Source organism: Engystomops pustulosus, chromosome 1 (genome assembly GCF_040894005.1).
Source record: "Engystomops pustulosus chromosome 1, aEngPut4.maternal, whole genome shotgun sequence".
NCBI lineage: Eukaryota > Metazoa > Chordata > Amphibia > Anura > Leptodactylidae > Engystomops > Engystomops pustulosus.
The window spans coordinates 185,215,887-185,241,384 of NC_092411.1; positions in this window are offsets into that span (position 1 = coordinate 185,215,887).

The window sequence follows — 25,498 nt, forward strand, 5'->3', positions numbered from 1 at the left end:
ATAGTACATTATTTTAAATCTCCTTGTATTTAATGGAACTAAGTCCATTGCTTCTTTGAATATACATCTCTTGTGGAACTTTATTTCAGGTTTGCTTTAGGTCTAAACTTTTACTTTAAATTAGATTATGCAGATTATTCATGTTATACAGTTGCTCTTTTGTTAAAATAAGTGTATAAATAGAGTTTAGAAATAAACATACAGAATATAAGAGAAGCCATTTCAACCTTTTGAGTTCATTAGTGTGTGAAACATATTGTAATTGTATTGTGCTTTTACAAATAAAACTGCAGGTGTTTTACAAGTGGCAAAACGTAATTATCCATAATACAATATAGACAAGAATGAATTTTCTGAGAAAAGTCTCTTGTTTGCAGTAAAAAAAAGCAATAGAATGCACTTACACTTATTAATAGCATACAGATTCTCTATGATGCTGTACTATACTCTGTAAATTGATATTGTATTATTCTTGCCCTGCTGGGATTGTTTATTATATTAATTTTTTACATATATTTCAAAAGTTACTTTAGTGTTCATAGTGTTCTTTGAAGCTACTTTGACTCTTTTGCTTGGTTTTCTTGGTTCTAAATTGGGTTTGACACACTATTTTCAGCAATAAGTAGGATCATGTTAGCTTATCAGCGATATTACTCAGTTAATTGGTTCTGACAGTTTGCCTCAGCAGCAACATGGTGTCCTACTGAGGTTGAACCAAGGACATCTATCAATCTAAAACAATAGCATCAACCAGGGAAATCTAATTGAAGAGTTATTGAAGCTTTAATGATGTGAGAGTGAAATAAGGAAGCTTCAGGGTTTTTCTTTCGTTTGCATTTTTCTACCTTTAGATGAGTGGAATGAAAATTTTGCCAAAGGGTTTTATTGTAATTTTTTTATCACTGTAGGCATGACATTCTGCAAATGAGCAATATGTGCTGGGAGATATATCATTATTTAGACGTTTAATGGTTATACCAAAAATGGGCTCCTGTGTAATATTTATGCTAATGCAAGAATAACAGTATAGATTTATTGTCCTTTTTTATGAAGTATGGCTACTAATTCAAATCTTTTTTATTTGTGGGGATAAGAAATAACATTAAAACATGCACTTTATAAACAGAAATAATCACTAAAGGTAATTGAGAAAAATGATCAAATTTTTAATACTATAAAAATAATACTTGTGATCCCAAGAAAAACGATTGAGGCAGCATTGAAAAAAGAGATGTTTATTCACCCAAGGTTGAGTTGCGACATTTCAGCTTCTCAATGGAGCTATTTTCAAGCATGCTTTTCCTGTGAGTCAGCTTAGCCGAGGCCAGCACCCTTTTTTTTCGGCTGCAGACCGATAAGACTGTTTGCTTACTTTAATATACTGTTACAAAATTCACTTAAGAGTCCAGAATTAGGCTTCAATCTATTACTGTCTAAAACCAGCCGTGCATGAACATGTGTAACCTATGAAAACAGACCCATATTTTGGCCCAATCCCATGACTGCATACATTGCACATGATGGGAGTGCTTGCAATATACAAAAATATGATGCAGAACTTCAGTGCTGGCAATGTAATAGTTAATAAAGTGCCAACAAAACAGTTCTGCCAGCAGACGAGAAGCATATCATTATATGCTGTTGACCATATAACAAGACATAACAACGACCATATATTCATAAAAATGAATTTTGGTCATTGTACTTTGTATACTTAAACATAGATTGTCTTTAACTCTTTCACAACCAGCCAATATAAATCTATGTTGTGATGGGGTGTATGGAGAGGGCTCATGGACTGAGCCCTCTCCATACGCAGCAGTTGTCAGTTGTATTACACAGTTGACATCTGTTTGTAACTGCTGACAGTTAACGGTAATGACTGTGGAACCTAACAGGTCTGCTCCTGGGTGTCACCATCTTTAAATACTGGTCTGCACCCTCCGGTATGTCAACCGGTATGTATCAATGAAAAGATAATCCCATCCTGCAAACAATGATATCTTACACAGCTCCATAGAGGATTGGAATACATAATAGAAACACAAAAAAACAAAAAACAAAAAAAAAACTTGGTCTTGAAAGGGTCAAACTACTAAGCTACAGAATCTTTTTTGTCAAACATAATGAGCAACAGTGTTGCCCCCTTTGCTGCCTTCAATGAATAATAAAGACAACTAAATTCAAAACAATCTTAACCCCTTAAGGACGCAGGGTTTTTTTCCGCTCATTTCTCGCTCTCCAACTTCAAAAATCCATAACTTTTTCATTTTTACGTGTACAGACCTGTGTGAGGGCTTATTTTATGCGTAACAAATTTTACTTTCCCGTAATGTTATTTATTTTAACATGCCGTGTACTGCGAAGCTGAAAAAAAATTCCAAATGTGGAAAAATTCACGTTCTTGTGGGCTCAGTTTTTCGACTTTGACTGTGCGCTCAAAATAACACCTCAGCTTTATTCTCTGGTTCGGTGCGATCTCGGTGATAACAAATTTATATAGGTTTTATTATGTTTTAATAAATTTTCAAAAATTAAACGAATGTGTACAAAAAAGAAAAAAATTTTTTGCCATCTTCTGACGCTAATTACTTTTTTATACTTTGGTGCACGGAGGTGTGTGAGGTGTCATTTTTTGCAAAATAAGGCGATGTTTTCATTGCTACCATTTTGATGTCTGTGCGATATTTTGCTCATTTTTTATTTAATTTTTTATGTGATGTAAAAAGGTGTAAAAGTCGCATTTCGGACATTTGGACTCCATTTCCCGCCTCGGAGCGTCACCGCCGGCCGTAACCGTTTTCATATTTTGATAGATCGGGCATTTTGGGACGAGGCGATACCTAATATGTTTGTGATTTTTACTGTTTATTATGTTTTATATCAGTTCTAGGGAAAGGGGGGGTGATTTGAATTTTTAATATTTTATTAATTTTTTTTATTTTTTAAACTTTTTTTTTCTTTTTTTTCCCACTATTTTTTAGACCATCTAGGGTACATTAACCCTAGATGGTCAGATCGCTCCTACCTTATACTGCAATACTTATATGGCAATACAATATATGGCATTTTTGCAGGTCATTCATTACAATGAGCCACTGGCTCATTGTAACGAATCTCCAGAAGCCATGTAGCCTCGTGTCAAAAGAAGACCCGAGGCTACCATGGCAACCAATCGCCGCCCCCCCGATGACGTTCGGGGGCGCGCCGACCGTAAAAAAGATGGCAGCGCCCGTGCGACGCCGTTTTTTAAACGCCGCCGGCAAAGTCGCATTGACAGGGTTAATAACCGCAATCGGTGCAAGCACCGACCGCGGTTATTAGCGGTGGGGGTTTTCTGCAAAATGCAAAAACCCCCACCCTTGTATGAAGAGGACTCAGCCCGTGAGCCCTCTTCATACACTCCTTATACCTCCTTATACAGAGCGTTAAGGGGTTAATATATCGCTGCTCTGTACAGGGTTGCCATTATGAGATTTGGAGCTCCATTTTGAATAATTTAGGGATGTCTCCCTGTCCAAGCACACTGGGGCACATCTACTTACCCCGTCCAGTCGCGTTCCCCGAGGTGCGTTGTCCGACAAGGATGAAGTCCGTTGTTGGAGTGAATAATATCCATGAGCCAAACCAAATAAAATCACATAGCGGGCTCATATCTTACTGGAAAGGGGCTTATGGTAGACGGGCAGTCCATGGTTTACTTGTCTCCACCATTGCCTTTTGGATCTTTAGTTTCATGGTCCCATTCAACCTCGGAGCCTTCCTTCACCTCCGTGGATGGTATGGCGTGACTAATCTATCCTTAAAAATTAATCTGGGTCATCACTTCTCCTGTAAGCTTTTCTATTTCTTCAGGTACTTAATACTTGCAGACAAGTATTAATTCTGAGAATCATTCTGACAACATGGAAATATGTCAATATTGTAAAAACATACTTATAGACTCACACCTTTGGCACTTAAAAATAGTCAATGGCTAACAGTTTTGGATAGGTTACAATGTTCTTGGGGTAAATCGGGTGACACCTTCACAGTTGATCTCACTTTGATTTGCTTTAGAATTTTGTGTAGCAGCCTCAATCTACACTAAAGAATGTGTGACCGGTGCCCCGAACAATGTCACTTAACAAGGGTGCACATGGCTGTTTTTGTCAGGTGGATATAATCATGAGTTACCTGGGTCATTATAGGTTGTAAAATCCTTGGAGTCAATTTCCACAAACTTTCCACAGACTTTTTGTTGCTGCATCTTTTGTTTTTCTTCTGTTGTTTGTTTTTGTATAACCTGGAACATCTAAGGTGTTGCAAAGGTTATCTTGCAACACAGTCATGGCAGTGACTAAGGGTATAGATGTCCTGGCAGCTACCTTGGCTACTATGTCTATAGTACCATAAATAATGGAGTATATACTTGAGTCGATAAAAAATTTAAATCTGTACACCCCTTTCTGACTCCCATGCAGGTCATCTTTTTTCAGGTGCTCCAGCTGCCTGCACTCTGCCAGTGTCCACACCATGATGTCAGCCACTTGCTTACATCATAGTGTGTGCGCGTCTGGCTATATACTAGGGAAGAGAGGTTGAATAGCTATATGCTGGGTGGAGGCTGTGACCAATGCATTTTTTCCACTCTAGGCTTATACTTGAGTAAATAGGTTTTGCAAGTTTTTTGGGTTAAAATGATAAACCTTGGCTTATACTCGAGTATATATGGTAATTCCATTTTGCTTTGTTCCCCTTAGTGTGTTCCTTGCTCTTAACAAGAGTTACTTCTGTTGGTTCTAGCAGTGCTGTCATAATTATCTCAAATAGGTCTGCATTGTAGTCATGAAAATACAGAAAACTCTGGTTCTGTCATGAGAAAATCTTTTTGTCATGAGAAAATCTCACCATCTGAACCCCATTTGGGCTATACAATCATGATCTTCCCTGGAAAGAAGAAATTTAAACCAAATGCCTGAATCTTCTCTACCCTTGTTCCAAAGGCTGTAAGACAGCTTGGTTTAAAACAATATATCTTCAAATAGTAACCTGCTGAAAAAAATAGTACATTGTACACATTAGCATCTGACTGTTGATACTTGAGCAACACCTGTGTGAGTACAACAAACATATCATACAATATAAAAATAATATCTTGGTAACTAAAAACCAAATCAGAATCTTTATCAAGAACTGACTGAGATGCCACTATTGCTCAAACACAAAAGGGTGAATCACCTGCAACTGGGCCTAATCTGACTAAATAATAACTATAGGCTGGTTTTCCATATATAACTTTAAATTAATTCTGCAATTACATAACTTTGAAGTTCCGGACAATACAATCCGACAAATGTATTATAGTCACGAGTAACTAGAACTGGGGAAGCTTAAATTGTTAATTTAGAGAAACATACAAAAGTTACATGAGTACAGAGGCCTTCCCCCACACACGAGTGTTACAATAAAAAACAAATATTAAAAATATTTTGTCGTGTTGCTAAAATGGCTGCTGTGAGGCAGTCTGTTTTAAGATGGTCCCAACTGAAGAATTGTAGGATGTGCCTTCTACATTAATTACTAGATACAGGGGTGTGACTGGTGACATGGTGGGAAATGGTCTGGGTAGACCACAATTATAAAAGATCTTTCTCCAGAGGTATAAAGTAGAGTTTAACAGGGTGCTGCCTGCATGCCAGATGCCATCTTTTCTCCTTCAGTTTGGGGAAGAGAAATACATTAAAATACCCTTTTTTTAACAACTTGGGCCCTCTATGAAGTGAAATGTTGAACGGATTTTTCATATTTTAATTACAATAAGGATTATTAAGTATAACATCCCTGAATTGAAATAAGATGGCAATGAAATATATTAATATACACAGTACAGAGCAAAAGTTTGGAGTCACCTTCTAATTCAGATTTTCTGTATTTTCATGACTATAAAAATTGTAGATTCACACTGAAGGCATCAAAGCTATGAATTACCACATGTAGAATTACATTATTATTATGTCTTGAAGGAGTTCCCAGAAATGGTTAGCATTTCTTGGCCCTTTTGCCTTTACTCTGTGGTCCAGCTCACCCCAAACCATCTCGATTGGGTTCAGGTCTGGTGACTGTGGAGGCCAGGTCATCTGGTGTAGCACACCATCACTCTCCTTGGTCAAATAGCCCTTACATAGCCTGCAGGTGTGTTTGGGGTCATTGTCCTATTGAAAAATAAATGATGGTCCAACTAAAAGCAAATCTGATTGAATAGCATGCTGCTGCAAGATGCTATGGTAACCATGCTGGTTCAGTATACCTTCAAATTTTAATAAAACCCCCTCAGTGTCACCAGCAAAGCACCCGCACACCATAACACCTCCTCCTCCATGCATGTAGAGCCCATTTGATCACCTTTTCCTCATTGCACAAAAACACGGTTGTTGGGACCAAAGATCTCAAATCTGGACTCATCAGTCCACTGATCTAATATCCATTGCTTGTGTTCTTTAGCCCAAACAAGTCTTTTATGCTTGTTGCCTGTCCTCAGCAGTGTTTTCTGGGTGTTCACAACAGTTGTTGTGAAGATGTGTCTTCAGCTAGAACTCTGTGTGGCATTGACCCAGTCTCTAATCTGAGCTTCTGGTAACCTGCAATTACTGAGGTTAGTGACATGGATGAACTTATCCTTTGCAGCAAAGATGACTCATTTCTTCTTTTCCTGGGGAAGTCCTCATGTGAGCCAGTTTCTTTGTAGCGCTTGATGGTTTTTGCAACTGCACTTTGGGACACTTTCAAAGTTTTCCCAAATTTTTCTGACCTTCATTTCTTATAATGATGGGCACTCATTTTTCTTTACTTAGTTGATTTTTTCTAGCCTTAATACAAATTTTGAAAGTCCATTCACAAAGGCAAAAAATTCATATATTAAACCTGACAGGGCACATCTGGGATGTGAAAACCTTTTCAGGTAACTACCTCTTGAAGCTCTCACCAGGAGAATGTCAAGGTGGCTACTTTGAAGAACCTAGAATAGAAGACATATTTTCAGTTGTTTCACACTTTTATGTTAAGAATACAATTCCACATTTGTTAATTCATAGTTTTGATGCCTTCAGTGGGAATCTACATACAGAAGAGTCATGAAAATACTGTATTGTTTCTGTAAATAAAAAAAATGTGAAAAATAAAACAATGTATTCATTCATGCTTAACTCCTTAACGACCAGGCCCATTTTGGTTTTTACTGAGAACCCCAAATGAAATGTCTACGTTATTCTTTGGGTCCGTACAATTTACGCGGATACCAAATTTATATCCAAATACCCCCAGCCTTTCTGCTCCATTAATCTCTATGGAGATGACGGAGATCGCCAAGCACTGCGTTTGACAATTTCCGTCAGCTCCAAAGAGATTAATGGAGCAGAACGGTCATGCGCGGCTGTTTGCTCAATTTTTCTGATGGAGCGACGATGGGTCAGGCGGAGGTACGTGGGACCCCATCGGACCCCTTGTTTTTTTTATCTATGGGGGTCTATCCTGTGGAAAAGACCAACTTGTGTTGATGGGAACACCGCTTTAACAAAATAATAAAAATGTACTAAAAATTTAGATTTTTAGGAGAAAAACAGTACCGATGCAATTTCATTGTGTGAAGAGTTGTGTGACTGATCATATACTAAATAGTTGCAGGTAAAATGTATATTCTATGATTCTATTGTATTAAATGATGTTAGTCTTACATGCAAAGCTGAAATAAAGCCTGAAAATTGCAGGTTGTTAGTGTACATACTAATTGGTTGTTAGTGTACATATTGCCCGAATATACTGTTAATTGAGACCCACCAATAACAAATAATCTTTACTCTTAACCCATAATTAATTTTAACTATGTATTATATGATTCAGAATAAAATTACTTACCAGGAGCTCCTACTTCCTCCAACTTCTTGCAAGACCTCTTGATACTGGTGGCACAAAAAGACAGAGATCCCAGTGCTTGGGAAAGGGGGCCAGGTAGTGATGTGATTATGCTCCTCACTGCAGTATTTGCACATCTGCTCTGATGGTAGCTGTGGCTGCAGATTGTATTGTTATGGTCAACCCCTTAACAACTTGGCTCTTTTTTGATTTTGTGCTTCCATTTTTTGCTCTTCTCCTTCAAATATCTATAAATTCTTTATTTTTCCACGTACAGAGCTGCGTGTGGGCTTGTTTTCTACGTAACAAATTGTACTTTCCAGTGATTTTATCTAATTTTCCATGCCATGTACTGGGTAGTGGGACAAAAATTCCAAGTGTGGTGAAAAAACATGTCTGTGCCACTTTCTTGTAGGCTCTTTATTTATGCCTTTCACTTTTTGTTCCAATTGACACCAACACTTTATTCCTTGGGTTGGCATGGTCATGGGGATACCAAATTTATATAGGTTTTAATATGTTTTAATAGATTTAGTAAAATGAAAACATTATGTATAAAAAATAAAATTCTTAAATTTGCAAGCTTCTGGCACTAATAACCTAATAACCGGAAGCTATTTAAGAATTTATTTGTTGGAAGTCACAAAATGGTCACCTTCAGTCAAAGTGGAAAATATAAAGAAAGAACTTCATTTTCTCTCTGTTAAATCCATTCCAGTGTGTCTCTATCCTAAAGTTGTTTTGTTGTGTCTGGTAGATTGACAAATAGGGGGAGATTTATCAGTGCTTCTAGGTCAGCGCTTTCTGGTTTAGAAGAACTGAAATAATCACAATCACAAATTGTGATTATTTATGCACCAACACCACCTCTATGCCATGTGGGAGTGGAGGGGCGTGGCTGCCGTCAGAGTGGGTAGAGTGAAAGAATGGAAATTAGCCAATGTCCCTTTTGTGGTCTTGGCTATGGTTGGGAAATGCTATTTTGCAAACTGCTAAAATAAACACTAAACATTAAAGTTACATTTTCAGTTTCAATGTAATAGTTGTAAAAGAGTAATCATATGCAGCAAAAGCAAAGTTAGGTTACATCTGGAACCTCTGCAGGAGGTTGATGAAGAAAATATAATAAGCACAGGATGAAACAAAGTTATTTTCCTGAAACAGTTGAAAACGCAGTGTGATTGATCTAGGATTCTATCTGGAATTCTCATGGCAATTATTTAGTACAATTTTAGCTGTTGGGAATTACTGAGTAAAAAGTAATGGAAATATATATACTTTAAGTTTAAATATGATTAACATTGTACCTTTATACTTAAAAAAAGTAAAAAATCTAAAGAACTATTGTACAGTTTTATGGCTTTCATTGTGATTATCTTTGTATACATATAAAATTCCTGTCAGATCTGAATTTCTCTTGGAATCGGGTTTCAGGCTTATATGGTTGAAAACCACACCCAGGGCTGCCTTCGATTGACAACTTAGGGAAAGCTACAAGTGAGTTTGAGTTCATTACTCCCTTTTTATTCTGCCCAGTTCCTTCTAGGGTGCTGATTATTGAAGTGCTACTCTTTGTCTTTGCTTTTGCTATTGCTTTGCTATTGTATCCGACCTCAGCTACGTTTACCATTAAAATTACTATATGATTCTGTGCCATCACCGGCATTTGGATTTTACCCAGTTCTGTCTGACATTACTTGTCTGTCTATTGTCTGTTGTTTGTTCCTCAGTGTCTTGTCTTTCCTTGTGTGAACACTGGCCTGTCTAACTTTCCATTACCTGTCCACTCCACCATCCAACAGCTGACAGAATGTAGCTTTCCCCTCTCACATTGAAGTTTCTCTCAGGTCCATTAGCAGGTTCCTGATAGTGGGTTTTCACTTATAAGGGTGGTTCACCTGCATTAGGCAGGGCCTTAGCCTGCAGGGACAACATAGGGTTAGTTTTCCACCACTTACTGAGTCTGACAGCTTGACCCAAGTCTGGTTGTGTTTGCTGGACAGGTACCTGACAATTCCCTACCTAAACTGCAAGCAGTATTAGCTGACCACATTTGGAATAGCTATATGCCCCTAATCAAGCTCTAGGCTTCTCTGCAGTCACTTCCACCTAGGACCTTATATATTAGGACCTTGTATATAAGATTGCGGCTGATGGCTGGTTCAAGCAGCAAATTTTTTTATTCATTAAATTATTTTATACTGTTTTATACTGTTTCTTATACCTCTTGTGTTACTCCCTCATCCTCATAGACTGTAAGCTCTTGCGAGCAGGGTCCTCACTCCTGTTATTCTATATGACTGTTTGTACTCTGTAATGCAATATTATATTTGTACATGTCCCCTATGATTTGTAAAGCGCTACAGAATTTGAAGGCACTATATAAATAAAGAGTATTATTAATTAAGAATAAAAAAATGACACAAGTCTTGTCTATTGTGGCAGCTATTACTACTGGCTTCTACACAGCCTTTGCATGTGCCACAATTATTATCTGTATTTATTAATTATTTTAATTTGTAAGAGTTTATTGTTCAACCACTTTCAGGGACTCTTTTTTTTTTTTTAAATTAAAAAAAGACCCAAGACTTAGGGAGGCCAGATGAGACAGTGAGCCCTAAATTGAACCCCCAAACTGTCACCTGACTGCTTGCCTCAGTATAACCTAGATCATTGGCGGCGAACCTATGGCACGGGTGCCAGAGGTGGCACACAGAGCCCTTTCTGTGGGCACCCAAGCCTTAACGCCAACAGAGAGTTTGCCAGTTTGCTTCCTCCTGTGGTCTCAGACCACATGCCATGCTCAGCGCCATTTTAAAGCAACATCCTTGGCTGCCAGGACTACAGGAGGAGCGAGAAAGTGTGGATAGAGACGGATTATTGTTGGAGCTTCTGCTCTGGGTTCCCTTATTTTACCTCTTCAAGGGATCCTGGAGTGAAGCTACAATCCAAATTTCTCTGTCATCTTTCTATTGTATTGGTGAACTCAGGACGCCAATACAATTGAAAACTGTGATACAGCAGGGATCAATAAGTTACTACTTAAATTGTCATGTTTGTACTTTGCGACATATAAATGGGTATTGGTTGTAGTTTGGGCACTCTATCTCTAAAAGGTTCGCCATCACTGTCCTAGATGGTAAGGGACAACCACAAATTCAATCCCTCCCTAGGTCACCGGAAATCCAGAATAATTAGAAGCATAACAAACTCACAGCAAACAGTAAGCTAAGTTAGGAATATAACCAACGCAGGACTACCTGTGAATGGAAAAATATATAAGTGGTAAAAGAGCCTCCACCTCAGATGACTGGAGAAGAGGTCTGACCAGAGGTGAGCTGCAGAGGAACTGGGTGTGGTGCAATCAATACTAATACAACTGGCTACATTAGCCACACAAAAACACACACAAAAACACAGTAGAAAGTCAGTGCCTCCTACGCCACATTCTGCAGACAGAATACGATGCTGCCTTGGATGTTACAACCGTTTTTTATTGTTTTTATTTTCTAATATCTTGTTCACACCTTAGCAGTAGACCTGTTTAATGAATGGTGCCTTCTGCATCCAGTTGAGTGCTACCGTCTATACTTCTCCAACGTTATTAACATTTTCCATTTCTCTTTTTTTAACGCCACCTATCTGGTATACCTAGTGTAATTTTGCATGCATCACTGACGAAGGTTGTTAGAGAGTATCGACTAAACCATATAAACTAAAATATAACTTTTATTTCATAAATTAAGAATAACGAATGTGGAGGGTGTGTAGAACTACACCAAATTCATGTGCGTTAAAAATATTCGTACTGGCCCCAGTTCATGGCATTAATCTAGGGCAAACTGAAACAGGGTCAGACAGTATTGCAGGGGTTACAGGCTAGTGGATAATAGAGAGCCCTTGTATGTGCCAAGGGCAGGCTGATGCACCTATTATCCGGCCAACACCTCATGCATGAGATGGACAGAAATTGTTAAAAATAGGTATCAAATCCGCACCACAGTGCAGAGCGGAGTGTACATCCTGCACCAGGAGGGGAGAGAAATACAATGGAGACTATCAGCTGAATTGATGTAGGAGATGGGTCAACTGGTCAGCTGAACTGAAGCTGCAGTGGGCTAATATCAGCTGCTAACCAAGTGCAAAGGCTGTATAGAACCCTAACTCCTCAGCGAGTGCTCCTACAGATACTCAGATACCTAGTGTAATTTTGCATGTCTTTAGTTGGCTGAGTTTATATAAAAAAGTCTGCTGAAATTCTGGCATACCTCATCTCATAATTTTTTGAGCTTGCTCTTGTTTTGGTGAAGCAGGAGTCTCCAAGATTCAATGAAGGGGAAAAACATTCTAACCCATTCACTTCATGGCACTTACAAAGAAAGCTTTCATTGCCACAACGACCCTGATAACGTCTCAAGTTACTGAAGTCATAGGTACATTTATGAATCAAACATGAAGCCACTTTTATGAATGTAGCTCTAATGGAAGGCAGGGCCAGGGGCGTTGCTAGGGTGGTAAAAGATCCAGGGTGTGAGCTGCAATCCATATGTATCTCACTTTCAGTAATGCCCGCTTCTGAACATAACCACCTCACATTCAGTTGTGCCAATAACAGCTGTACTTATATGCAGTCCCTACTTTATTTCCAGTCATTGGAGGTGACGTGTCCTCTATATTCTCCATTAGGCCTAGCATTACCATGTCTCCTGTTCAGCCACATGTCCTTCCTGTGGAGTTCACCACACAGACATCTCATCTACTTCAATGTCCTTACATCTTAGGGTTATTCAGCTGCTACCTCTAAGACTCTACCAAAATACTGTAAGGCTGTGTTCACCCATTACGTTTAGCCTGCGTTTAAACAACACAAGACACTAGGTTCTAGTTACATATCACATGTGTTTTACTGGAAACACATATGCAAGCTGAAGTCCATCCCTGGAAGCCAGCGTTGCATTTGTAAATGCAATGCTAGTGCCACATATGAAAGTACCCTAAGAAATGTCCCCACAGCCCCCAGTAATGTTCCCACAGCCCCTGGTAATGACCCCCACAGCCACCAATAATGTTCCCACACCCCCCACCCAGTTTTGTCCCCAGTAATGTCCCCACAGCCCTCGGTAGTGTCCCAAACAGCCACCAGTAATGTCCCACAGCCCTCCCAGTTTTGTCCCCAGTAATGTCCTCACACAGCCCCAGTATTGTCCTTCAAGGTCCTTCACACAGCCCCTAGTAATGTTCTCCACAGCCCCCAGTAATGTTATCAACAGTGCCCAGAAATGTGCACCACAGCCCACAGTAATAACCCCCACATCCCCTTCAATGTGCATCCCCCTCATAGGGCTTAGTTTAAAAAACACTTTTATTAAATTATACAGCTTTTTCCCCACCCCTTATCTACTTACCCCCTCATGTTATCCCCTCCTGACACAGCCCCCCAGTTCTCCCCTTCTTATCTCAGTTGCCCCCCCCTCATGTTCTCCCTCCTTACTCAGTTACCCTCTCCTCTTTCAGTTACCCCTATTCTAAGTGGCCATATGACCTCCTTTAAAAGCTTACACAGACTAGTTATAAAGTTGCAAAGTTAATCAGGCTGGAGAAAAAACAGTAAAGCTTGAGCATCAGGGACTCAGACCTTGTCCATTTTGTTTCACGATTGAAAAAATATATTGTAGATTTTAAAATGTATTCACGAAAAAAGAAAAAGTAAGATTTAAAAAGTAGCTTTAGTAGCTTTGAGAAATCACACAGCAAACATGGGGACAAGAATTGTTTTTCATTTATTGGCAGCTATTGATCCAGGAATTTGCTGGTCTGTCTCATTAACACTTTTATTACCCTGTCAATCACACCAGCGCTTGTGCTTACCAAAGGCTGAAAGGATTTACAGTTATTAACAAAACTGCTTGATGCCTGGAGGTGAGGAGAAAGGTAAAATTCTAAAAGGAAGAAAGCCTGGAATTTTTATGTTTAAAGTTAAAAATGATGATTAAATGCCTCAAGGCAATACATTTTTAGCTGTTATTTGTATTTTCTAATTTGTAGACTCGAATTTGTGGAAATAATTTATTTTGTTTTATGTGTTTAGACTTTTGCTGGGAGCAAGGAATAAAGTTTAACTTTTATGCCTTGCTACATTTCTAGGGTAGTGTAATTACACCAGGTGATTGTGCCACATTTTACTGAAGCTGTGTCATGATTTGTTAAACGGGTTGTCTTTTATATAAATTTAGCAGCCAGGCTGGGGAGGGCTTTGTCCAATGCACCACCACCAGTACCCTGTACCAGCACTATTTTAGATGGTTTTTTTCTGATGTGTTGCCTTAAAGGGGCTTTTAAGTCCTCACATTCATTTTTCCTACGTATGACCCTTTCAAAGTATGTGACCTGAGAGGGACAGACACTTTAATATTCTGGGCTTAAGAGCAATCTTTTGGGACAAGGGGGAGTTCAGTTTTGTATCTGTTTTAGTACAGTTTCCAAAAAATTTTTGAGCAGATTTTTCTAAGAGAATACTATATGCAGAAATAATTAAAACTCATTGCTCAGAGCTATATAAACAAACCCAATAAGGGTAACAATAAACCCGTAGTCAGCCTCCATAGATACACCCTATGTAGGCTGGAATGCGGCTCTCCTTATCAACAGAGAAATAAAATATGTTGCAACCTGTTTATGTTTATAAACTAATCAGAATCTAATATATAAAGCTGAGTGTGTGTGTGTATGTCTGCTATCAGAATTTGCAACGTTGCGTTTACAATCACCAAAATTTGCACAGCCACTAGGTTTTGAGCTAAAATTTGAACCCCACGCTTTCCAAAATACACTAATTAACCCCTAGGCGCACCTGGAAATTATAATACGTCCCAGAAGCAGCGGCTGTCACTCGCAATCACAGCCAGCTCCGATCGCAGGTGTTAACTCTTTGCACGCCGTGGTCGTGCATGACCACTGCATGTAAGGGTCTTCCTCCTATGGATCAGATCCCCCGCACCGCTTACCGGGGGATCCAATCATTTTCTGGGCAGCCCCGAGGTCTGCCAAGTGCCCAGGAGCTGCCCGATCTCCCTGGCAGTCAGACTCCTTCCGGGTGCTCTGCATGCTCAGACAGTTTACTCTGCTCTACAATGAAAAAGTATTGTATAGCAGTGTATTGGACGTGAACCAGCGATCAGAGCCTCTCTGGCTCAAGTTCAAGTATGTGTAAGTAAAAAAAAGTTAAAAACACTTAAGTTCAAACATTAGAACAAATAAAAAATGAATACATAAAAATATAAGCCCCTAAAATGTCACTTTCCCATAAAAACACTTAATTAAGTATAAAAAACACAAACACACAAAAAAGCCACATATTTGGTATCTCTGTGTCCACGACAATCTGCATAATAAAACTGAATCGTTATTAGATCCGCAAAGAGAACCCCATAACCCCCCCCCACAGACACATAAAACGCTCCAAAGAAAATAATTTTTAATTGATACCCTTTAAAAGATGTTTAAAAAAGTGATAAAAGAAGTTACGCACTCTAAAATAAGACCACTAGAAAGAACAATCCTTCTCCTTAACCATATTTGTCGGCCAAAAAATTAAAGAGTTCTGCATATGAAAAGATGGTGATGCTAAAATGAACAAGATTTTCCCCAAATTAGTTTTTATTCAGTAAAATTGAATAAAACACACAAACCCCAACATATGCGTCCATAACAATCTGCATAATAAAACTGAATCGTTATTAGATCCACAAAGAGAACCCCGTAAACCCCCCACATAAAACGCTCCAAAAAAGATCATTTTTAATTGATACCCTTTAAAAAATGCTCTAAAAAGTGATAAAAGAAGTTACGCACTCTAAAATAAGACCACTAGAAAGAAATATCCTTCTCGCAAAAAATAAGCTCTTAACCATATTTGTCAGCCAAAAAAAGTTATGCATAAGAGTCGGTGATGCTAAAATTGACATTAAGTTGTTTAGTGTAGGCAATGTAGACTGACAGTCTATAACAGTAGCTGAAAGTCAGTGACAGAGACTGGCGGACAGTCTGTGACAGACACTGACAGAGACAGTCAGTGACAAAGACTGTTAGTGAAAGAGACTGACAGGAACATTCAGTGACAGAGACAGTCAGTGACCGAGACAGTCAGTGACTTATAAAATATTTTTTGTTAACCCATTCTATTTTGTTATAGCTAGAAGCAGTTATTTATTATCCTGGGCAATGCCGGGAGCCCCAGCTAGTTTCTTAATAAAGTAAACTAGATATATGTTAAGAAAACTTCCCTCGACATACTTTAAAGTTATCTCAAATTACAATTACCATTCAGTATCAGAGATTAATAAATGTAGCACAGTTTGGGGAACGTCATGGTGGCGCAAATAGAAGTTCACCATGACGTTCCCCAACGTCACAGAGGCTTAAGGGGTTAATAAGCATTTTATCACTGTCCTGTAGATAGGTCATAACACATATTGGGGGATTTATCATACACCGCAATATGATAAAGGCCCCACTGACCTAGCGGATACATCAAGAAGCATAGACCTCTTGATGTTTCTGTCAGGTGGCTGCGCCGGGCAAAGGTCTGACCTGACTTACTTTTGAGTAAAAACATTAGTTGGCAGGTTTTTTTTAGAAAGTACGCAGGCATGGGGTAAGAATGCTGGCCCACTCTACTCAGTGCTTCTATGCCAGAATCTGGTGTAGAAGCACTGGTAACTGTCCCCCATTACCCCTTGGTCGTAACGACTGTAAAATCTCATTTACAATTTAATTTATCAAAAATATTGGTATAGTGTTACTACTAAATTGACTTTAATCATTTCAGAATTTATTTTTAAAATACCTTTTCATTGATCCCCTAGACATCAGTTTTTCACACCTAGGGCAAGATACTTAAAGAGAGAATATCTTGACGTCCCTGTAGGAGGGAATTGAAATCACATACTGATTAATTCAAAAGTGGAACTCTACATAGCATGATGAATATCCATTCATTTTGTTCAGAATTTTCTCAAAAATGTTCTTTCTATTCCAGTAGACAAGGGATGTTGCAGAACCCACAGAGTCAAATGATTCATTAACCTAGGAACCTCTAGGAATAATGTAAAGTCTATGATCAACACTCCATGTTAAACATATTAATGGATTTATTTCTATTACCACGCTAATTCTTGCTAAGAAACAAGTGAAACAATGCATTATATTTTTATTTATGTTAGATATGTTAAATGTTATTTCATACTGTTTTATAATATTTACTTTTTACTCACAGGTTCTGAGTTCAGGATGGTGACAACAGTAGTGAAAACATGATCAGTGGGCCACAATAGGGGGCACACATGAGTGAGGGGCCATAGGAAGGGTGCAGTTACCAGTTGGGGGGTACATGAAGGAGAGCATTTATAAGATGGAGCCACATGGTAGAGACATTTATAAACAGGGAACCACAGGGAAGGGAATAGTTATAACTATGGTATGTGGATATAAATATCTATATAGCATAAACAGTTATCTATAAAGCATATATACAGTGCCTTGCATATATACCGTGCCTTGCACCCTTGAACTTTTCCACCTTTTGCCACATTTCAGGCTTCAAACATAGAGATATAAAATTGTGATTTTTTTGGTGAAAAATCAACAATGAGTGGGACACAATTGTGAAGTTGAATGAAAAGTATTGTATATTTTAAACTTTTATAAAAAAATAACGAACTGAAAAATAATGAAGTTATTTGTGATTCTTTACCAAAAAAATCAAAATTTTATATCTTTATGTTTGAAGGCTGAAATGTGGCAAAAAGTAGAAAAGTTCATAGAAATGTAACTATAAGCTATATAGATAATTGTACCCTGTTATGGAGTGCACATTCAGTGTACATTTGACTACAAATATCCTTATGCTTTCCTGTCCCTGCACATGCTTAAATTGTGAACATTACGTTATCATTTGTATTTATTGCATGTATAGTCCACATTACTTTTTATGCTGGGCCCAATTATTGTACATTGTTCATTGTTCTGGCCATTTTAAAGGGAACCTATCACCAGGGATCTCATTTTCACAGTAGTTACAGAAGCCCATCACACCTGCATTGCACATATGCTTTCTCTGAGCATTTGCATTACAATAATTGTGTGTTATAACTTACCTTGACAGAATCTTTTGTGTAGTCCCAGGGTTTGGCTTTGGTTTGGATGCATTTCAAAAACAACATGTGACTTGTCGGTGCCGCAGACTGCTCAGCTCTTGGCCCCGACCTTTGTGCTCATGTACAGCTCCTCCCTCTCTCACTGATGTCATCTCACCAGGCTGTGACCTCTGTGAAGGAGCCGAAGGGAAAAGCTGCACATGAGCGCAAAAGTGGGGACTGAGAGCTGAGAAGTGAGCAGCATAGACAAGTCACATGTTGTTTTTTTGAAATGCATCTAAACCAAAGCCCAACCCCTGTCAGGATGCAAGGTAAGTTATAACACACAATTATATTATAATGCAAATGCTTAGGAAAGGCATTTGTGCAATGCAGCTGTAATGGGCCTATGTAACCTGTCTTTAGTGAAAATGAGGTCTCCTAAAGGGAGAGGTTATTAGGCACCATATTTGAAGCTCAATTTTTGCATTGGTTTAGTAATTTGGATTGTGAGCAATCCATACTATTGTTTACAGATCTGATCAGTCCTTTTTGGCAAAAATTCACAAAGGCAACCTCTGGAAGGCATGGGAGGTTACCTGCTCAGGTATTCAATGACTTGGAAATTACAGGTCTCAGGGTGTAGGGGTGGAAGATGCCGAAAATCTCATGAAGGTCATGTGTCTGTAGAGCTATCAGTATGATGGAGGGTATGGGCTGAAGTTCTATTTTATTTTATTTTATTTTATTAAAGGTGCTCACCTTTCTCGGTTGTACAACAGTACAACACGTGAAATAGCTTCAGTTTTATCTTTGAGTGGTTTAGGCTGCCTTCCTGGGCTTCCTGGTACCTTTGTTGTCCATGAAGAAGATCAAGCGGCTAAAGGGTAGATTCCACGATGTCCACAGTCCAATCACTTGGACTAGGGATATTTCATTAGTAGGTTCCTTTATTTGGTAGCTTTATAATACACGTTTCCAGCCTGGACCGGGCTCTTCCTCATCTACATACAAGCATATAAGTAAGTAGAAGATTAAGTATAGTACATATTTGGCTGGGTATCAACACCATAAACAATACTCCCAGAAACTGAATTATCTTCACCAAGAAAAATACAAAATGCTTTATTTTATAAGTTTAAAATTACAGACAATAAAGAATTTGAATCCAAGACTTTTGCAGGTTATCTACACCACATCAGATGCCCAGTTATTAATACAGTCCACATATATGTACAAGTCAATGTGCACTTTTCTGCCGTAAACTAGACCAGGCGCAAAGTTTGATCACAAAGTCTTATACTATGCAAAATTTATCATACAGTATCAGACGCAGTGCCAAATTTGGCGCAGCAGTAGACTGTCTGTCTAGTCTAGCTCTGCACCACTTTACTTTGTAACTATGTTTAGGATGTGGGGTTCTATGTAGCTGGGTTTAAACAATTTCTGCTGCATACTATAAACACCACAATTACTTTTTTCATTCATGTCATTTATATACAGTAAATATAAAACAACAACAGTTGTATTAAAACTCTAGTTGGTTTAGGTGCTAACTGAACAGTGATTGTAAAGTTACATTGTCCATTTCTTCTATTGCTCTCACTGTGTATATAGTCATACTCTTTAAATTTCTAGTAAACTATTCATTAACAAGGCTGAGTCCTTCATTTTCGTGCTAAGTTGAAGAACCTCATATTAGCTAATGTAAATGCTCTATACAATTTTTATAGCACTGAAGAATATTGAAAACCCCATGAATATGTTACAAAAACATGATAAGCCTTTTTTGTATTCAAAACAATATCTTTGAAAATAGTGGTCCACAAATAGAAGGAAGATGGCAAACACAGAAAATAATTAGTGCTTAGTGAATGGGTAGACCTCCACGAGTAAAGGCTGCAGAAGTACCCATTGATTAATATCACTGTGGAATAATTCTCACAAATACTTATGTTTCTAAGGGGAAAGAGGCTGTTAAGTACCTAATAGCTTGTGCATTTGCCTAGGCAGATTATTACTATGTTGAGGCCATGCTTGATTTGTATGTAAAGAAAGTGGTTTGAAATTCATGGCATGTACTCATGTGCTGCAGAAAACGAACATAAATCGAAGAAACAGATGGAAATAGGGCTTATGAGAGGCCAAAGCATTTTCTAGCAATGCTGCAAACAGAAATAATATTTTCTACTAAGATAAAATGTGCTAAAAGCACAGTGAGAAATTATATGAAGAAAACATAATTAAAATTTCCCACAAGACAAGATAGAAGATTGACTTTCCAAATGACGGCTTCTTTTAAGCTTATTGTAGCTTGGATCATTTTTATAATAGTAATAGAAGATGTATAAATAACATTTACGTTATATTCTTAGATTTGTGAAGTGTTCACTGCATTTACTATGCCCAGGCTATAAATCAGTAATTTGACATGTACATAAAATTGAGTGGAATTCAAAGGAGTATATTTAAAGTATTAAAAGCTACTTTAGTATGTAGGGTGACCCACTGGAAATATGAGTGTGGGTCATTTGACCTAAAGGGAACCTATCATCAGAAATTGACCCAATAATCCACTGCCAGTATGTCACCAAACACCTGAACACCTTCCAGATTGTGTTTCTCTTATGACTCAGTGTGGTTACATCATTTAGAAAATCAACTTTGAAGTGAGATGTAAATTGGTTGTATAAAGTGAAGCAGATTCTAACACTGATGTCAACCTCTCTCATCCTCAGAAATCCCCCTTCACTGTATTTGATGTTACTACATCCAGAGACATCACTAACCACATCTCATGAAGTCTGATGCACATTGTCAATCACATTTAGTTCCTAAACCTTGACTTCAGATTTTAGGATGGTGCCAACACATTGGACCATAAAATAAACTTGAAGGTGTTACGCTACCTGACAATATACTTGTACAGGCAGTCCCCGGGTTACATACAAGATAGGGACTGTAGGTTTGTTCTTAAGTTGAGTTTGTATGTAAGTCGGAACTGTATACTTTATCATTGTAACCCCAGCCGAATATTTTTTTGGTCTCTGTGACAATTGGATTTTAAAAATGTTGGGTTGTCATAAGAACCAGGATTAACAATAAAGCTTCATTGTAGACACTAGTGGTAACTGTTACAGCTGTTTTTTGTAGCCTAGGACTAAAGAACAATAAATTACCAATATCCAGTGGTCCGTTTGTAACTAGGGGTCGCATGTAAGTCAGGTGTTCTTAAGTAGGGGACCGCCTGTAGTGGTTTTTTAGGTCAATTTCTGATGACAGGTTCCCTTTAATGGTTCCCTCTGATGACAGGTTCCCTATAATGCTTTGTATTGGTTTCTGGCATAAGCGGTTCAATACTATAACTGTGCCAACTGCGTCATTCTGCTGGAGGGTGACAGTGGATATTATAGAAAAGAAGCAAACTGGGAGAGCACCTGAAGGTAAATTATCATATTTTTTTTTATCTGCAAATAGCGTTTTTTTTTGGGGGGGGGGGGGAGATAGATAAAAATTTTAATGAGAAGGCACTATGCAAAATCTAAGCTACAGAAAGGTGGTTTGTTAAGTCTAATTATTGTTTTGGGAATATTAAAATTTAGGGCTGGGGCATTTTGCTATATAAAGTATAGTGGGGGAGGTATTCTTTTAGCACTATATTTCAAGGTGCTGTTGTATATAATTCAGGAGTAGGTCAGTGTATATAGTAAAAGAAGATGCTGTATATAATCAAACTTTGCCTATACCGTAATAAAATTCAGCGTTCAGAGGGCACTGCATATAATAAAACCACCTGTAGCTCCTGGTGCTGCCCAGATAGTAAATGATTTCTCTTAGCTGAACAAAATAGAATGGGTTAACAAAAAATACTTTATATGAATCTATAGACTGTCTATGACTGTCTATGACCATCTCTGTCACTGACACTGTCTATGACACTCATTACAGTGACTGTCTGTCTCAGGCACTCGTATTCCAGTGGCTGTTTGTCTCGGGCACTCTCATTCCAGTGACTGTCTGTCTCGGGCACTCTCACTCCAGTGACTATCTGTCTCCGGGACTCTCACTCCAGTGACTGTCTGTCTCGGGCACTCTCACTCCAGTGAATGTTTGTCTCAGGCACACTCATTCCAGTGACTGTCTGTCTCGGGAACTCTCATTACAATGACTGTCTGTCTCAGGTACTCTCATTACAGTGACTGTCTGTCTCAGGCACTCTCATTCTAGTGACTGTCTCTGTTTCCAACACTTTGTCTTTTTGTCTATGGAGAGATTTATCAGAAGTGTCTGAGAGCAGAACTGCTCTAGTTGTCCATGGCTCCTGCATATAGGGGTTGATAAGCAGACTTTGGAAAGCACAGGGTGAAAATTTTGGCTCAAAACCTGGTCTAAAAAAATTCACAGGAGTCACAGGAAACAACTGTGTAATATTTGGTGATTGTAAACGCGATGGTACAGATACCTTTAGCAGACATACACACATACATCCAGCTTTATATATTAAATTTGCTGGTGGGGCAATGTAAATAATATAATTTAAGGGGCACCTTATATATTGTTACTAATTTAGGCTGTTATGTTTATTATATATTTAGGGGTACTGTGCATGATATCGTATTTAGTTATAAGGCACTGTATATAGTAAAGTTTTTTTGGTGGGTAACTGTATATATTATTAATGAGACCCTATGTCTAATTTATTCTGGGGGAGCTCTATTTAATTCATGGCTACATGTTATTATTTTAGTAAAGGCAAAGTTTACAAACATTCTTCCAAACCATTTTATGACCTAATAGTATAGCCATGGCTAAAAGCAACTTCCTGCACAGTGCCCTTCTATTACAAGACAAAATTATAAATTTTGCTAAATGTATTGATTTTACTCCCTTTTACTTCATAACAATCATTATTAAAAGTGATTAATGAATTGGATGTGCCCCTTATGTCTATCTTTAACATAGGGAGTGCGACACACTTCTGTCAGACTTGCATGTTAAATCTGCTGAATGGTCCGAATAAGCACCGGAACGCCCCCTAGTTTGTCTCGTATGATGCTTAGTGCAGCTGTACCACAAAAGGGGTTGCATGCGACACAATTGTGGAGCAGACACTTCTTAAATACCTGTGCAAGCAGCTTACACTGGAACAAACGTGCAAAGTCTGACAGAAAACGGTGCATGGCCCTTACTAAATGTGCCCCAATATCTTCTATCCAAGATATCATGCTGAAGGTGAGTAACATCTATAAAGTATGTGTTCGCTTTCAATCAACACACATACAGATGGATAGTCTTTTTAATCTTATTTTATTGATCAATATCTAATCATTGTAATCCAAACTTATTGAACTTATCGAAACAGAAAGAGTAACTCATCCTTCATTAACAGAATTGATGTTTTCCCCCCATCATGTTCCCCCTATCTCCTTACTGTGAATAGCCCTATAATCATCTTTTATAGACTGCCGCCTGTACAATGCATTTTCCTGCTGATCATCTGATGACATCATCAATGGAAGATATAACATATGATGCATTTTCTGTATCCTTCTTGGCAGCAGGACCTGAATGATGTAAAGGCACTTCCTGCACATGTTTCATTGTGTTTTGCCGCAGATTAAGGCACAAATGTAATGAAAAGTGGTCCAGGGGGATTCAGTACCCCAATATGCTTCCACCTGGATAACAGCTGAGGCAAGTGTATTCACTCGCATCATGGCAGGTACATCGCTGACCATAGTGTGAACATTGTGCCAAGTTACTAACATTTGGCTCTCAATGCTTCAAGTTGAGATAACCAGTATGTTTCTCTATTATAACTTACAACCTATTGAGAGGCAGAAATAATAATACATAAAATACAAAAAGAGGTTAAAAATAGACAAAAAATATATGTAAAATTTCAAACACCTCTTCTTTACCTAGAACACATATAAAAATAAATAAACAAGTCAAAACCTAAACATGTTAGCAATTCCTGTGTCCCACAATATCTGATCTATCAAAATACAAAAATGATTATTCCCTGTAATGGAAAATAGTGATCAAATTTCCAAATTGACACTCTTTTGTCAGTTTACAAAACATAAAAAATTTTAATGAAAGTGATCAAAAGGTCATACAGTCCCTAAAATGGTATCAACCATTAATACATCAGTTTATGGCAACTTAAATATGTGATAACAAAGCGCAACTGTGTTTTTTTTGGCAATTTTCTAGGTTCACTGTAAATGAAAAAAGAATATGAAATGGTGGCACTAGAAAGCACAATTTGTCCCACAGAAAGTAAGCCTTCATATATCTCTGTAATCTGGGTCTAGTAAGGAAAAGGGCTCACAAACTGATGGAAGACATCAGGAGCATTGCACAAGCCAAATAGCATCACAAGATAACAAAAATGTCCCTCAGGAGTATTGAATGCAGTCTTCCATTCATCTCCCTCTCTGAATCAGATTGGAGGAGTAACATGGCCCAATCTGCATAGGTTCTCCAATGTTCACTTGGGATTCTTTAAGCCCTTAACACTCTGCGCCATAGCTCTACGGCTCAGAGGTGCAGGGAATGTATGAAGAGGGCTCACGGGCTGAGTCCTCTTCATACAAGGGTGGGGGTTGTTGCATATTGCAGCAAACCCCCACCGCTAATAACCGCAGTTGGTGCTTGCACCGATCGCAGCTATTAACCTTTCTGTTAAAAAATAAAAAAAATTAATAAAATATAAAAAATTCAAATCACCCCCCTTTTCCTAGAACTGATATAAAACATAATAAACAGTAAAAATCACAGACACATTAGGTATCACTGCATCCCAAAATGCCCGATCTATCAAAATATAAAAACGGTTACGGCCAGCGGTGACCTCCAAGACGGGAAATGGCACCCAAATGTCCAGAATGTGACTTTTACACCTTACCCCTGGAGGGTTTACCTTTAAGATGGCGTCTGTGACGTCATCTTAAAGGCAAAGTGTCAGCCTATGCATCTGCATAGGCTGGCACTGATAATACCCTGCAATACATTAGTATTGCAGAGTATTATCAAGAACAAGCAATCAGATGATTGCTTGTTCATATCCCATGGTGGATCATGTAAAAAAATGTAAAAAAAAAAGTTTTTCAATAAAAAATTACTTTAAAAATCACTAAAAATGCCCATAAGCCCCAAAACATATAAAGAGACATATAACGCTCAAAAAAGTATAAATCATAACACAAACCCCACATATATAGTATCACTGCATCCGTAACAATCCATAGAATAAAAATAAATAACTATTGAACCCATATGATGAACGCCGTAAAAAAAAAAACGTTAAAAACCCGCCAAAAATTATGATTTTTACCTATAATATCCCACTAAAAATGCAATAAAAAGTGATCAACAAAACATATGTACTCCAGAATGATACTGTTGCAAAGAACAACATGTCCCGCAAAAAACAAGCCATCAACCAGCTCCGTAGCCAAAAACGTAAC